This window comes from Leptonotus elevatus, chromosome 12 (genome assembly GCF_054856555.1).
Source record: "Leptonotus elevatus isolate MCC_2025b chromosome 12, RoL_Lele_1.0, whole genome shotgun sequence".
Taxonomy (NCBI): Eukaryota; Metazoa; Chordata; class Actinopteri; order Syngnathiformes; family Syngnathidae; genus Leptonotus; species Leptonotus elevatus.
In genome coordinates, this window is record NC_141250.1 from 14,169,279 (window position 1) to 14,185,956 (window position 16,678).

Consider the following 16,678-nt stretch of genomic DNA (forward strand, 5'->3'; position numbering starts at 1 on the left):
CCTTATTTGGTGGCACGAAATAGAAATGCACTTGAGAACGCTTCCTGGATGGCTCCATCAGTCAAAAAGTCCAAAAACTCAGAATGTCAAACAACAAGCGACGGCTAATTGTAACGACACGTACAATACGTGTAGAACCAAAACATGATGCCGCTGCGGTGTTTCAAACCAGTTTAAATGAGTCTCACGCCAAAGTTTCAAGCCAATGCCTGCATGCAACATGTATGTAGACTAAACTAAGGCACCACAGGTGAGTCAGAATTTAAGAGCTGTCTAGTTTTACACCCTGCCACCTTCTTTTCGTGATACTAAGGAATAAAACATCAATCGATCGATTTTTACATGTCATTTATTAGGGTTACAGGTGAGCTGGACACTTTCCCAAATGATTCTGGGCAAGAGGCTGTGAACACGCAGGATGGGTTACCACACAATCTTGCTTCACACTCACATTTATGGACAATTTACCGTCTTTAAAGAGCCTAACATGCATGAACTGGGAAAACATTACAAACGCCGCAGAGTACCCAGACTGCCCTGTGCTAACCACCAGAATACGATCAGGACCACACAAACGTTTTTCCTGTTCTCAATATTTCTAAAATATGGCTGTCTGACATTAAAATGATCTGACCAGGCACTTAGTCAAGATTGACATTAACACTGACGATCCCGCCTTTTTGAAGATGAAGTCTCCGTGATACACAGCCATCGGAGCGAGAGGGCTTTTAATTAAAGACCTGAACGTCGGCGCTGTCGATAAAGTCTTCCAAGTTAATGCACTGCCAGTTGATACCATGGATGTGGAGAGATTGGGGGAGTTATTTACACCACAGAAGCAGAGTAAATCTGCTTTGATGCTTCGTGATCTCTAACCAAATGAAAGGTTGTAAATAAATGCCGCAGACCAATCCACCCTTGTCAAAGAAGATGTCTCCTGGATAGTATTCTCTTAGCTTGTACGCAACAATATACAAACTACACTATAATATGTATGCAAATGCTTCATCTTTTCATATATATATATCTTCAACATACGCCCAAAAACTGTTTAAAGCATTGCAAAAACCTTCAACCTCAATACATTGGATAGCCATCAAAAATGTTTTCACCTAAAAAGGTCAATTGTGTCATTCCATACATTATTATTTTTTATTCATTCGAAGCATCATTTTTCATACAGCTTTTGAAATGGAACTCATTAGATTGTGTGTGAGTAGACATTACTTTTGTTCGTTGTATGGGACCACCGGCCAAAGTGAATATGAATAGAAATTCTACAGTATAATACTGCCATCAAAACGAGATTTTCTTGCTTTCATGTCTTGTTCTTATCACGCTCACTAAAATACTTCCAAGTGATGCTCCTTTCAAATTGTGTATCTTTTATACTGGGAGAAAGGGGATCTGTATGTAACTCTATTGTCCGTCTCCTACGAATTCCAATCACTCTCCGGAGCCAGGTGAAACCAAATTGGGGAGGCAGTCTTTGATTCTTCAATACGCTCTTTTTATGCATATTTCTTGGTTTATTCATATATCCAATATGACTGTCAGACCCTGAAGGCTGGAGCCGCTGCTGAAAGGATTAAGTTCAAAGGCAAGTGAGAAAATTACTCACAGACTCAAGTCTTTAGCCGTGCAGTGGCCCTTGTGAAACTTCACCATGCCTCACGGGTGGTGAGTTGAACGCTTGACCAGCCCGTTCCACCTCCGACTGGCCGAAGCATTAAAGTTGTCCTTTGTTGAGTTTGGTCTTATTCATGCATATTCAATTTGTAGAGTTATTCACCCTCATTTGGTACCTGTCAGAGCTCTCTCATGTTCAGCTGTTCTGTCAATAAAAGACAAGAAAAAAAATCATTTGAAAGACCTCGATCTATGCTAGGAACACATAGTTATCAAATGAGTAGAATACAGAAGATAGAAAGTCTTCCTCACCCATCATTTGATGTTGTAATTAAGCAATATCACACAAGAAGGAATAATGCCGTCAAAGATAATATTTGTTGATTAGCTTTGCGTGTTTGTTAGCTACCAGCAACTACAAAAAATATGATTTGTTTGATAATTTAATCTGTTATTTGTCTTCACCAAGATAACAACAGCGAGCAGTGGTGTTAGCTGGTTAGTCGCTAGCACAGCATACTAACTAGCTAACGCTTCTGCATCAACATTGAAAAAAAATAGAAAGTTTAACTATTTGACTTTGACAAGTCGCATTTAAAACATCATTTATTTCAAAAAGTAATCCAGAAATACAAAATGAAGCTAAATGACGCGATGAATGTGCACTAATTAGCCCGCATTAGCCGAGTGTCCGCTCCTGTTTTACACCTAATGTGTCATTTATGCGTGATTAATGTGTCATTTAAGCACATGAGCTCACCTGGAGGTGTCTCATTTTCAACAACCCGCAGTAATATTAAATAACCGCTGACCGATGTAGACCGAATTAACGGTTTAGAACACCTATGAGGCAGCGTGTTATAGAAAGTTAAGTTCCAGTGCTATGCTATACTATCTATCTATCTATATATTCAAAGAATTACCTTTATACTAAACCACAACTGGTGTAATGTATGATGTAGGATGGCCGCCATGTTTTATTCCTTGCTAAGGAACAGTACAAATGACCGACTGAATGAGCGTAATGTTGATGAATGATAATTTTACCTGACTGATACAAAATGAGGTCGTTAAAATGTTGCTTTGATGACTTGCACTTGGAATGCACTTAGGAATAGGGTCGAGTCGAATCACCGGTTCCTTGTCAGGCCTTGGGGATTGCTCTTGATTATCAAAAAATAAATACAATAAAAGAATACTAAATAGTTATGGGCTTTTAACAACAAGGTTAAACAAAGCAGCACAAAAGGATGTTTTGTTTGGTACAACCGTAATCAAAAAGCTCTTTCCTCAATCCATCACACAGAAACAGGAAGTTAAATTAAAACAATCCAAGGTTTATGCAAAGAAAGTTGAAAAAAGAAGCCATTAAAAGCATCCATGTGTCTGTCAGAGGAATCCCTAATGAAACACTGCGCAGGTCTTGATAAAGAGGCATGATAAAGGTTCACAGATTGACAATTAAGTTTTGTTTCTCTGTCAGAGCAGCGGCAATAAATGTGATTGGATTCTTAAATGCAGTTTACTTGAAATCATAGAAGCAAAGCAACATTTGTGGAGTAATTGTTTTCTCCAGAAACAATTAGCGGTAGCGTGCCAAATATATATGCACACGTTATTTACGTGTGTATGCGCAAGCTTGTTTCTACAGTATGTGAAAGTCAAGGGAATAACATGAAGTAATGTAAATTTCCCCCCACTGAATTTAGAAGGAAATTACACTTTAGTTCACACATTCAGCTTCGATAAAATCACATATGAAATTAAACGCACTGTTATATTTTCATAGAACCAATCGTGTTCACCTGCAAGTGCTCGGCTTATTTTTAGTTACCTTGATATTAACACCTGACACTGCAACCAAGACCATCATCGCGAATTAGATACTCCCTCAAACTGACAAGACATGCATTTTCATATTGTCATCTTCTCTATTTTGACATTTGACATCACCAAACCACCGTTCGCTTTTATCAGACCCCAGGTCCAAACATTGTCTCTCGCATCCTAACCTGTCTATTAGGGGTGTTAAAAAAATCGTTTCGGTGATATATCGCGATATTACCGTGCACAATTCTCGTATCGATTCAATATGCGGCCAAATCGATTTTTAAACATCAATTTTTAATGGAAATATTCAACAAAACATCTTACTTGAGGTTAGCTTTTAAACCAAGAGTGCCATCTAGAAGAGTCAAAAAATATCACAGGTGCTTCATGAAGCTTCATTTGTCGGTCTGTCCGTTTGTCTGTCTGGTTAGCTGTTTAACTAGCTAGCTAGCACCTTTAAACCAAGAGTGCCATCTAGAGGAGTCAAAAAATATCACAGGTGCTTCAGAAAACTTCTTATCATTGTCTGTCTGTCTGGTTAGCTGTTTAGCTAGCTAGCTAATTGGCGCATTTAAACGAAGAGTGCCATCGAGAGGAGTCAAACAGTATCACAAGTGTTTCATGAAGCTTCATTTGTCTATCACTACTGATTAGCATTTTCAAAATTTTGAATTAAAAAAAATCGCAATAATCGACTTATAGATTCGTATCATGATTAATCAGTATCTAATCGAATCGTGACCTATAAATCGTGATACGGATCGAATCGCCAGGTACGAGGCAATTCACACCCCTACTGTCTGTGATGTTCCACATCGTGCGTCACAATAGAAATCTGACTGCCATATCAAATTGACACCGGTGCTAATGAAATCACATGAGTGAATGAACACGGGTGGGCTGATAGAATGTCAGAGAGCTATAATGAGGTGACGGCGTCCACTTTGTCTGCCACTGCCAATAGGTGTGCCATCACTCTGGCTGTGTGTGCCATCTGGCTGCCATGTCCTCTTTGGTGTGACTTCCCAACAGAGAAGTAAAATGATTTACAGCCAATTACAAATATTTCAAAAAGACACAATAAAAAAAGTAGCAAGGTCTCTAATATTTTCATCTTCCACATTATTGACATGCAAGTACCAACAATGATGATCAAGTTTCTAAAAAAAAAAAAAAAAAAAAAAAAAAAAAAAGGCTATGTATGGGAAACAAGATAACAGTTAAATTTTTGTATTTTTGTATGACTTGTGTAATCGCATCACACCATCGGTAGCCACGAGTCGCAGCTATATAACGTGGCTCATTGTACAATGCGGTAACGGACAATAATCATTTGTAATCTGCTTATTATGTTTATTACAACTGCATTGTGTGAATATTAAAATGACGCAGCAACAATAGTTGTTCATTTAACAGCGATGTTTTTTTTTTATCTCACTCGTTTTGAGTTTCTACATAATGCTACAAAATTACTCTAAGTCTGTAGAGAAGCAGCAGCTGCCCTTTTACTGCTTATCATTCTAAATAAACAGAAGAAAAATGTAATGACTTTCTGAAAATTGGAAGATGTAGCTAATTAATATGTCCATGATTGTAAACAAGCGGTATTAAAATAATGGATTTAGATGAAGTTTATTGCCATCCACTATATACAGTTCCGACAAAATAACTTTAATAAACAGCTCAGGCCAGTAAAGCCTAATCTTTTCTAAATGTTAGTTTGCGGAGTTGCCAGTAGAATGCTTTATGTTATTTTACTGATTAACAAGCAAGTGAAAATAACTTTTTTTCCACATATTTCTTTTTAGAGTCTAAATGGGTGTGTGTTTATATTAATTTATAGTCCTGCATTCGCCTTTCAAAAAAAATGGGCGGTGGTAGTCTATAGTACTGCCATTTAGTCATAGGATTAAGATGATCCAATTTTCCAAAGACCTGCCTTTGTTTACTCAAATATAACATTTATGATATATGATCACTTGAAGAGTTATAACCCAAAAACAGATGTGCCTTATTTTGTATGACTATTAACACTAATACATTTCATTTAGGGTATTTTAAATTAAATGAAAAAGTTCTCAAAGTGAACTTCAGTTGTTTCAGCACCGATAGGAGTTACATAAAAGGTTTAAATTAAGAAATCCAATTCTCCAATGACATATACAACAAGTGTAACTATAATTCATCAACTTATCCCCATCCAATTCTTGGCCCACTAAGAATCAAAAAAGAAAACAAAAGATGATTGTATGCATTTGAAAATAATTTTGCCTCGGGCTGTACCTTGGGATATTTTGTCTGCCATATGTCTTTTACTCCATTGTTGATTTCTTGTTAATAGCATCCTGCCAATGTTCAGACTGAACAAACGAGAAGATGTGACTGCCTCGCAGGACGTTGACAAAACTCTCGTGGGTTATTCATATGCTTATCACGGAAGTCTCACTATTCAGTGTTGAACAATAGCTTACAGTCAGCCCAACAGTATAGTGAGAAAACATTATTTCTCCAAGTTTTTTTCATAGGCCTAAACATGCAACTGTTTGTTCGACTTAAGTCAGTGACAAGCGCGGAGTCGTCCTGTTTGTTCTAATGAATAATGATTAGCATACAATATTATTGTTTGCGTAATCTGGGTAGCAAAAATGTATCTCGGGTTTACAATAATGGAGTCATATCCCGGAAGTTTTCTAGAACGGCCCCCAAAAATGGGAATCGGATGATGAGCGCAATCAACTAACTGATAACTCATTTAAGTCAATATTTCAATTTTAAAGTTCCAAATCCACTGGCGCATCCAGTGTAACTGACGGACAGATAAGAGGCCGCATGGGAGTAAAATTGTCTGTGAAGCCTCCACTTCATCAAATAAGGATTACCTCGTAGGTGAATGCAATGTGTAAGTGGTGTTTCATAATTGCATTGACCTAATGGATTGGGTTTGTATTCTACTTTCCAGGATGATAACTTGCAACACATTTTAAACACACGTTACATTTCACTGCTTTCCAAACAATCCTTATGGTTGATTGAACACTATTGTTCTGCTTTGGATCTCACAATGAGAAGAGCTGAAATGTATTGAACCAGCCAAGTACCTTGTAAATTGTGCAAGGTTTTATTTGAGAATGATTAGAAAGCAGATTAGGAGCAGAGGAGGATGGAGTCCAAGGTGGAGCATCCACAAGGTTTGCCCAACAGACTAAGCTCATGCTTTGCCAAACTGGCAGTATGAAATCCTGCAGCAAGAGAACAGATGGAAGTCTGGGCAGGAGCAAAAAGGAGAGCAGATAAATAGTTCAAAACTGGAACATAATGAAAGGAAGTGGGACCCAAACAATACTTTTTGGAACAGCAAGAGAGCAGAGTTCTGATGGTCAGGAGGCGGTTGGATGGCATGAACATGTGAGAAGGCTTAAAAAACATACAAAAAAAGTGTACACTCAGGATTATACTACTTTTTGGTACCCTTTAGCATTGGGTTTTTACAGGATATGTGGAATATGTCAATCACACACTTCAAATATTATTTGATCATATTCATTTTCTGTCAACTAATAGACAAATCATCAAGCTTTATGTATTGAGCTTTTTCCAGGTTCCTACTGTGCCCTCCTCTAAAGTGGCAGAGCTCAGGTGTCCTGTTCTATGTCCCTCTCTTGGTCATTGTTGTTGTCTTGTTTCGCGGATAGGTTATTTATTTACTTATTTACGTTGTTCATTTTATTTACTGGGGGAATTGGCCTTTTAGGAATCAATAAAGTAATCTGAATTTTCTCTCTCTCTCTCTCTCTCTTTTTGCGTCATTATGTCAGACTGTAGTCGAAAGCAAGCTTCAGTATGGCACCCAGCCCGTACGTAAATGGCCACACGCCAAGACGTGGCCATGACTAAACATGACAAAACTGCTACCATACACACGAGCAACTGTGGGAAAAACCTGAGATGCCAGGTTCTGATTCGGGCTATTACATACTTTAAGGATTACTTCTGCTGCCTAGATGTAACATCTGCATCCTGACTCCCGTGTCTAATTTTTTGATACTTAAAAAATCTTGACATGCATCCACGGCAATCACAGCTTTTTTATCCCTCCATAATTTTCTTTTCTCCATTATTCACTTCACGGTGGTTTTCAGCCAAATAATGGCCTCCTTCACTTGTCTCCTCCTTCATAATCCAATGTTGTTGACACATGGTTCTATAAAACAAAGACATCACTCATCTCCAATATGAAGTGATCGGAGGAGGTGTGGTCTAAAGTACATGTTTCAGAGGCCACTTCTGGTACTGAATAGGTACTCGTAAATGTGGCATTGGCTGTTGAGCTTCCTAATTGTAACGGTAAATGTAGGCGAATACAGAACCATAAAACTCTAAAAGACAGAATATTTTCCACTTTTTTGGGGGGGGGGGAGGGGGCTGCTTGTTGCTCAGCAACCATTTACGTAAATTAAAACCCACCTAATCAACTATTCAGCGGTATAATGTCCTAAATATTACAAACACAGTTTCATAAAGGCGTCCCTGAGACTGCAACTTAAGATCAGTAGTCATTCTCCTTGCAGTTCAAAATAACACTCTTTAGGCTGCCCGTCGGGCAGCAACCACTTTGTTTTCAGTTAAATTAAAACTTATCTAATGAACTATTCAGTGGTATAATGTTCTACATTGAATCTATTTCTTGCATCAATGAAGCCAGTAATGGCTCCCAGAGCATTGTGGTGCGCCGCACTTTCGCCTCAGCCACTTAAAAGTCTCATTGCTATCCTCATAATAATGCTGCACACACAGATCAATGTTTTAAGGTTTGCAGCGTTCAACTCCCCAAATTTCTCCTATGTCCAGAGTTAAAATGTATTTGTTTTGTATTCTTTATGAGATTTTAGTAGTTCGAGTTGAGCACACTAATGGCAACAATTCCAAGAAAGGGATTACAAATAACACAAACTTGCAAATCTGTCCTTGGATCCCTTGAAAGAGGTTGTTATTATATATTATACCAACGACAACAAGGATTTGAATGTCATTTTAAGTCAAGAATGAAATACAATTGATATTTTTTTTTTCTCTGGGATGTTTCCTGTTGTAAATAACTAGAGGGGAGTCCCAGGTTCATTAGTGCCTCCAGGTGTAACAACTGTTGTTACTCATTGGAGTCACCTGTAGTGAAGTGTAAAAAAACAGCAGTTTGCACAGTCACATTGGGCCAAATGAATTAAATGTGGCGGAAAGAAGCGAAAGCACAGCATCGTTAATGGGTAATGTGATATTGGAGCGATTCTGACACTGACACATTAAGGTAATTGTTTGAGGAAATCCTCTTGGAGCTCGCTGATATTTCTTTTCTTGTTAAGATATTCACACATAATTTATCTCAGAGTTAAAATATTCCTGTTCGCTTTGTTTCCATATCCTGTTACGATGTATCACAATTCCAAAATGTTTTTTAAGTCATTCACTGCCATTGACGGCTATTGACGTCAAAAATATTTTTTTTACTAAACTGCTAGTGAATGAGTTAAAAGGTTTTTCTTAGTATGACTCTAAGATTTAAGCTGCATTCAAGGATGGTCGAAAGTTGGATATATCTGAGTTGGTTTTTCCCAGTTCTGACCTGAAAGTAAACGGCCAAAATGGCGGATAGTGATATATTTTTTTATTTTTTTTATTTTGGTCATCAAAACTCATTTGGACCTCCAGCAAGCTTACCTTCTTGCAATTTTGCTTCATTTATTGTTTTTTATCTTATTTCATATGCATTCCATACAGTTTAGTAGTTCACCGTATAATTTTATGCAGGGAGATAGCGGCATACTGTCATATACGTTGTGTTACGTGAAGTTATGTCAAATATTTATGAATGAAGAAAGCTATCTAGTTTTATACTCGAGTAAATTTCAAAGGGGTCGCCATTGTAGAGTGACTTCCCTTGTAGTCCGTTGCTGAAGTCGGGGTCCTTTTTTTTCCGACTTCGCAAGTGGAAATTCCGAGTTCAAATGGGGCGTTCCTGTACACACTTCCTGGTTTGAACTCGGAAAAGACCGACTTACGACCATCCTGGAATGCAGCATTAGTGGTTAACATGTCTGCTACACAGATCTGTGTTAACGTTCATTCGTCTGTCTTTCACTGCCATTGGAGTTGTCAGACCGAGAGGTGAGCTCCATTATGGCAAAAAATATATATATATATTTTTGTTGTTGTATTTTTTGCTTTATTTTCTACCCATAGAGAGGAATACTAAAATAGTTATAATGTATGATATCTTTGAGAAAACAGAGTATCGTTTCTGTAAGTATCTCGAGGCCGGCACGAGTGTCCTCTTTTTTGGAAATGAAAATATGGTCACGCCAAGCTCAACCAAATAAATAAACCGCAAGAACCAGGAGTGATGAGCAGAAGTTGAGACAGATGACATGAGCACAGAGTGTACAACAGCCAGCTGGAGAGTGTTTGAGAAGGAGACCCCAGGCAGGTAGGCCCTTTGGCTGCCGAGTGCTAGAGCAGAGCGCCTCATGCGAATAGCTTGGGTACTTATAAGTTATGAAGTAGGGGGGGACCTGAGGCAGACGGCCTGGGGGCAAAGCTTAGAGGGGGGCTACACCAGTGCAAAAGGAAGAACATGTCTGGAGGATGACAATAGCTGTGAGCGAATGAGGATGAAGATGGCCGCGGGGCTGAAGGAACACCTGAGATTCAATATACAATGACAAACAGTGTCTGGTAAACAAAAAAAGAAATTATATCCATGCGAATCGCTGGAGATTTGTGCAAACAAATGTACACCAAGCAAAACAAGAAACAACTTCCAACAACTTGGAAGGCAAAGAAAACATAAACAATGGAAGGATTGCAGGTACTGTATATAATTGGATTTTAACTCAGGGATGTAGTAAAAAAAGTGATGGTGATTGTACATTCAACAAAACTAGTTGCTGGTCTATTTGTGTCGGGGAACATTGTGAGCTTCAAGTCGCGAGTTCGTTGTTTAGCCCAACTCGGTGTTGACCAAACACTAAACAACAAACTGAACAGGTTGCGACATTTACGATTGGTGGCCCCGAGCAGCTCGGGGAGGAAAAATCTCTACACATCCCACAACGAAAGATAATAAATCAGTCAGGATAATCTTTTCGAGACATCCGTACTTTGTTGACTTTGATCAGACGGGGAGAAAATTATTGGTTGGGCTGTATTTTGCTTAAGCCAGAAGCGAGCAGCCCAAAGTTCTAAAGACTGCTCCTGCATCATTATTTCATCACCTCTTTGGTCTTCCTCAAAATATTCAATTCAGTTAAGTAATTATAAACAAACAGCTAGGATGTTTTTATCAGTTGTTTACACAGAAAAAAAGTGTATGGATACTGAACAGAATTTGTTGTCCGAAGGTTCAAATCAGGTGGCCAATCACTTAGCCTATGAATTCGGAAGATGTTTCAAATGAATTCAATGCTTTGATGATTTTCACACAACATACTATTATAAGCTGAGAGAGAAACATGAACAAAACGTGTGGCACATACATATACCGGTACACATTCTTGTTCGTACGCACACATGAAGGCTGTTAGTACAATTGGGTCATTGTAAAGGTGGATGGGGCATGAGGGGGGCATGGAACTGCATATCCCCAGATAAGGATCAGGCTACTTCCAAATGCGGATAAAAATCTGATATGAATCAATTATCTGCCTACTGCTACTGCAGTGTAAGCAGGCAGATCAGATCGGCCCGAAATGTGCTGCTCAATTACATAATCACATTTGCATGTCCTCTAACAACACACATATTGTATCACATATTCAGAAGCATACTACATTAAATTGTTTACATTTTAGTTGAGTACTCTTAAGGAACACTGATTTATGAAATATACTGTATATATCTTAGGATGGATATTGGTCAATTATTGCTGTGGTACTATAATAAACAATACAATAAACGTCAGATGCAGGATTATCAGAATGGCAGCTGACTCGCTCCAGCCCGTGCTAACGCTATCTAGCCTTGAGGCTAATGTTTGGCAAATTTTTGCTATCTAGCCTTGAGGCTAATGTTTGGCAAAAATTTTTAAATCAAAATATGGTCACCCAAGCTCACTACTATTCCGGGTTATTACGTTAAGCAGTGTTTCATTTCCTTTTGTCTTCGCACACAGTTCACACCGAATGGTAGATGTTTATGTCAGCCATTTTGTCTTTGAGTTGTGTCTTTGCAACTCCGTAAAAAGGTTCACTTAGTCTGACAACTTTTTAGTCCTCATATTAGGTTAGAAGATTGGAAAATTTAGAACATAGTTGAAATTAACTTGAAATTGGCAAAGCGAGACAAATTAGTTCACTAGTCTTTCCACTTCAAGCTTAGCTTATCCTCCTTATCTCAACCAACAAAATGGAGGACAAACAAATACCGTAAACATAACGGGGAACCATCTGTTTACTTCCAAATTGTTGCTATTTGCATCTTTCCTCTCATGTTGTTGTCGTTTATTTTGGCCTCAGTATGGCCGGTATCCTTGGGGAAAAAATAATAAACAAACATACTCAAAAGCTTTAAAACAAAAAAAAAAAAAAAAAGATTGATTGCTGGTGCTGAAGCGATTTAATAATAGTGCTGTTTGTGTCTTTATAAAATACTTCACTGTCAAACTGTTTTTCATGAAAACAGCTGCAATGTGCAATTGGACAGCGACAATTATGCACTCCAGCAAAAGCAAGTGACGTTTGAAAACAGCTGAAAATAGTGTTTTAATGCAAAAGGGGGGGAAAAAATCTGGGATTAAAAATAAAGTGAGTGGTAAAATTTCCTACAAAATTGTTGAATAAGAAACAACATAAATGTGCAGCTTTGCAGCCCTTATATGCGGATTCAAGGGTTAGGATAGAAGTCTAATGTTGTGCTGCAGATTAAAAAATATATATATTGTTTTAACTGAGTGCCATAAAGTCATGCAGATGCAGCTCTGCTTTGCTTGAACATTGGGACAGTATGTAGAGTAGTCCAAGCGGGTCACACACAGAACAGGACATGACTGGCCTCAAAGAATAGCCACAGTGCCCTCTATTGGACACAAACAACACACCAAAAAAAAAGGCAGATTGCAGTCAATAAAAATTAAATTACATTTTACCTGTACTTGCATTTACTATCCAGTATTTAATTTTAGTGATCAGTCACCTCTAATCCTTTACTCCTTAATGACCCCCATTCTCTTAGGAGAAAGACATCAGAACAGGGTTCATCCTAATTTTTCTACCCAATCCAAAAGGTTTGAGGTCATCATTAATCGGAAATACAGTCTATATGTTGCCGACGTGATTAGGAAGAAATACACACACAAAAATAGTGCTTTTCTTAAAAAAATTAATTAAAAAAAAGAGACCTTTCTTTCTAGTGACCCCAAACTTTTGAACAGCGTCTATTTCTCGAAAGTTACGCTGGTGGGCGAAAATATGCAAAGCACATAAGAGTCATTCCGAGGGCAGGAAGCTCACAGGTTGTTGGGTGTAACGCACCATACATAAACGCGCTTTGACAAGACATCTACTGTATAAAAAGTGGAAAGGTCGATTACAATGCAGGGGATGTCTGCCAAACCTCAGCCAACACAGCAAAAGCAGACCTCTAGAGTCGACACACTGTGTTCCGTATGCACCAACTTCAACAAACTAAACAGGCACAATTAGGATCGCACTGTATACGGAAACAAGCCCACACTGCTATTCTCCATTACTATTTGACAAGTAAGCAATGTCAACAGTCATGCACGTTGATTCTGTTGACTAACCACTATTGATTCGGAGGATGCAGTTGTGCATGTCAAATGAATATTGCAATAGGTTTCTATTGGACCGTGGACCCCCTCCGGTGGGAAGCAGGAAGCTTTCCAGTTGGCTTCACTGGCCTTTCTGCTTCAAACATGAAGTTATGAAACACTCTTTAAACCCCGAGTGACTGAAGACAGAAACAAATCCGAACAACTTTCATTTGAGTGTTTTGTGTGTTTGTTTGTTTTTCTTCTGAAACAAACAAATCAGACGTCAATATGCATTTATTTTACACGTTTCACTGTTATTACTTCTATTCACTATTACAGGTATGATTATTGTCCACTAGGGGGTTACTGTTCTCTCTCCTTTTTTTTTTTTTTTTTAAACCATTTATTGAGCATAGAGGAAGAGGGTCCCGCTTTCAATTTCTACAACATACTATTTGTGACGTTGAATTTGTGTGTGTCTTTATTAGGTGGGCCAGGCCTGTTTAGTTAGTTAGTAAGCGAATGAGAATTTTGTTTGCTGGCTGGTAACTTGTTAAACCGTTAGCCACTCTCTATGTTGAGCGATTGCGTCAGTTGAGAGGCCATTGCCAATATTGCCATATTATACAATATTTTTAAATGAATAGTGGTAGACTATATTAAATTACCTTAAGTTGGGAAACTTAGGCCCTTTACTGCTACTTCTGCTGCTGTAACAGTGTGGGAAAATGCTCAGTGGTTAATACAAGTTTCCATTTTTAGCTACCTAGTTTCAAATATAATGATTTTTGAGTATTCACTGTCACGATTTTATTTTTGAACCTAAAGACATGTACAGCATTTATAATTTCCCTTTATTTCTATTTTTTATGTGTGTACTGTGTGAGCAAGCCTTTTTCAAAACAAGCTTTTGCAAAAAATGTTCGTTCATGCCCTTGCACCGGTCCACTTCTCTTGTTTTCATCCGATGCTTTTGTTAAATCCCTTGTTCGAAAGCGGCCACCACAGACAGACACGGGATAAAGCGGCCCGAAATTGTGATGGAAATTCACTCTGCTGAGAAGTGGAACTAAGGCTGTTTTCACTGTGATGATTCGGACTGGGCTTAGCTTCTCATTGTACAAAAGTGTGAAAGGCACAGGTTCAACTCAGGAAAACGCACGTTAAAAGTTGTCAGCTTGCAATCACATCTGCTATTTATTTAGCTCCATTAAGTGTTTTGTCTTACATAATATACAGTACAATTAATAGGCTACCCATTTGACTCAGTAAAGTGAAATCATATATTTGTTTTTAATACACTTGACATGCTTAAAGATAATTGATGAAAATATCTGCAAAGTCTGAGAGCTACACAAGTTTTAATTGCAGAGATATCCCATTAAACTTTCTCTTACCATTTCAGTTTTCTTCATCTTTGTGGCTGTGGCTAAGATGTTCTCCCGTGACGCACTGGCATGAGTCATCACTCTTCACTATATAAAAACGTGCGCATCTTTGTTCACAAGACATCAGTAGTTATCTGGCGCAATTACAAGTTACTCACATTTCTGCCACCATAGCCTGTCGTTAGCTAGCTAGCTAGCTAGCTAGCTACACCTAAAAGAAAGAAAAAAAGCATCTTTGCTGGATGCTACAATTCAAATAACAGCTTGGTTCCATTATTTACATTACCAAAGAGGAGGAGACGCCAGTCTGCTGGCTGAGGAAGCATGGAAGCCTTTTAGCTCGCTAGCTCAGACTTTCTAAGCACAAGAAAGTGGCTAGGCGATGTAGCATCCATTTTGTAGCTGGGCGTGGTTTCACTCGTTCAGCAGACACGCCCACAACATTTCAACAGCTTGATTTTTCACCATTTTGAAGCCTCATTTTATATAGGCTACTCGCATTTAAAAAATATATATATATAATAATTTGGCAGGGTTAACAAAACTTTTATTTTAACTGACTTTTAAGTAGAGAACTGCACTGCATTATATCAAAGAGTGTTAATGCCACACTTCCACACATTTACTACAACACTAAATAGCTGACACTGTCAATCAAAAATGAACATAATCAAAACGTTTGATTTAGCTTTTATATTGAATCTCATTAGAAAGAGCAGGCATAACAACACAACAGTCCTGATAACGTGCCACCGTGTTTGGCGCATTAATGCAACTTAACTTCAGAGTTTCCAGACTAATTCATCTTTGGTGCGGCCCGTCTCTTGAGGGGGCTTTACGCATTGAATTTGTCAAAGTCGTACGTCAGAAATGCAACGTTTGAGAACCACAAAACCACCTGCTTCACACCTGTTCGGGGAAAGAGGGAACTGGCACACTTTAATATTTCACGGTGCAGTTTAGCAAAACATTAGCATTCACTGGCAATGCCCCACAGCCAAATGCTATTTTTCCTCACCATGTGACTCGATGTCAGTTCCGATTTGACAGCTCATTTGTCAGCCCTTTAGGCTTCTGTTAGGCATCTTCCTCTCACTTTACGCTCATGCAAACCCTCCACCTGTCTTCTCAGGTGGAAACATCCCTGGACCGTCGCCCATAGTCCAACAGGCCTCTTGTGCCAGTCCTACACATGCTCACGTGTACGTGCGAGCAAACACAGCTGTGAAACAAACAACATCCACTGAGACTGAAACGTTTTTTTTTTTTCGTAGTCCTTTCATTTGGATTTTCCACTGGGATCGCAGCCAATTATTCTTATCACTTAACAGATGTGCTTGCTGCAAAACGCATTTGCGATTATGCTATTATCATGCGATAAGAAAAACAATAATTACTAATCCACTATTAATTTGCCGCCTTTGTTAATCTTAATGTTAGATGTATCTCAGCGGTAAACAGTTTTGCACATTCTCCTTCTATTTGAAGGGGGTACAGTAGAAAATAAACATTATTATGCTGATCTCCTTCCCCACGGGTCTTGTTCTGACAACTTTCCATCTCCTTTCCTGAATGCCTGAGGGCAAGTGCTCGTATGAGAGGACTTGTTTATGGATTGCACAAGTGGACTTTTGAAGTGGCAGCTATTTTATTCTTATCAGCCGCGTGTAGCGTTTGATATGCAAACATAATCGCAGAAACTGCAGATGTGAGAACTATACCAACTACTTCGAAGTTTAACTACTGTTAACTCTGCAGATAACACATTCTGATGGTCATTACCAAGAGGTATTGATCAAGTAATCGCATATTAATCAAACTCTATTGATTTACTGTATATAAAGGGGTGTCAAACTCATATTAGCTCAGGGGCTACATGGAGGCCAGATCGGTATTATTTATAATTATACAAATTATCGCTATTTACGGGCCAGTCCTAAATTGTGGGGCACAACTGTAAATATAAAAATAACACGAATGCAAATGAAACACGGCAACATTTTGCCTAGTGAGTTCCGGGCATTTTATATCTACCTATTTTGCTTATACCTGTATATTGTTCACAGAATGC

General features: G+C 38.5%; 1 long non-coding RNA gene across 1 annotated transcript; it reads right to left on the reverse strand.

Annotated features, from left to right (window-relative positions):
- Positions 1-279: 279 nt before the first annotated feature.
- On the reverse strand, positions 280-15,005 carry LOC147164681 (uncharacterized). The gene is made up of 4 exons (XR_015096725.1): positions 14,894-15,005; positions 14,766-14,818; positions 14,617-14,694; positions 280-1,834 (listed from the first exon to the last, which is right to left on the reverse strand). It is a non-coding gene; the product is annotated as an uncharacterized LOC147164681 (long non-coding RNA).
- Between the last annotated feature and the right edge of the window lie 1,673 nt (positions 15,006-16,678).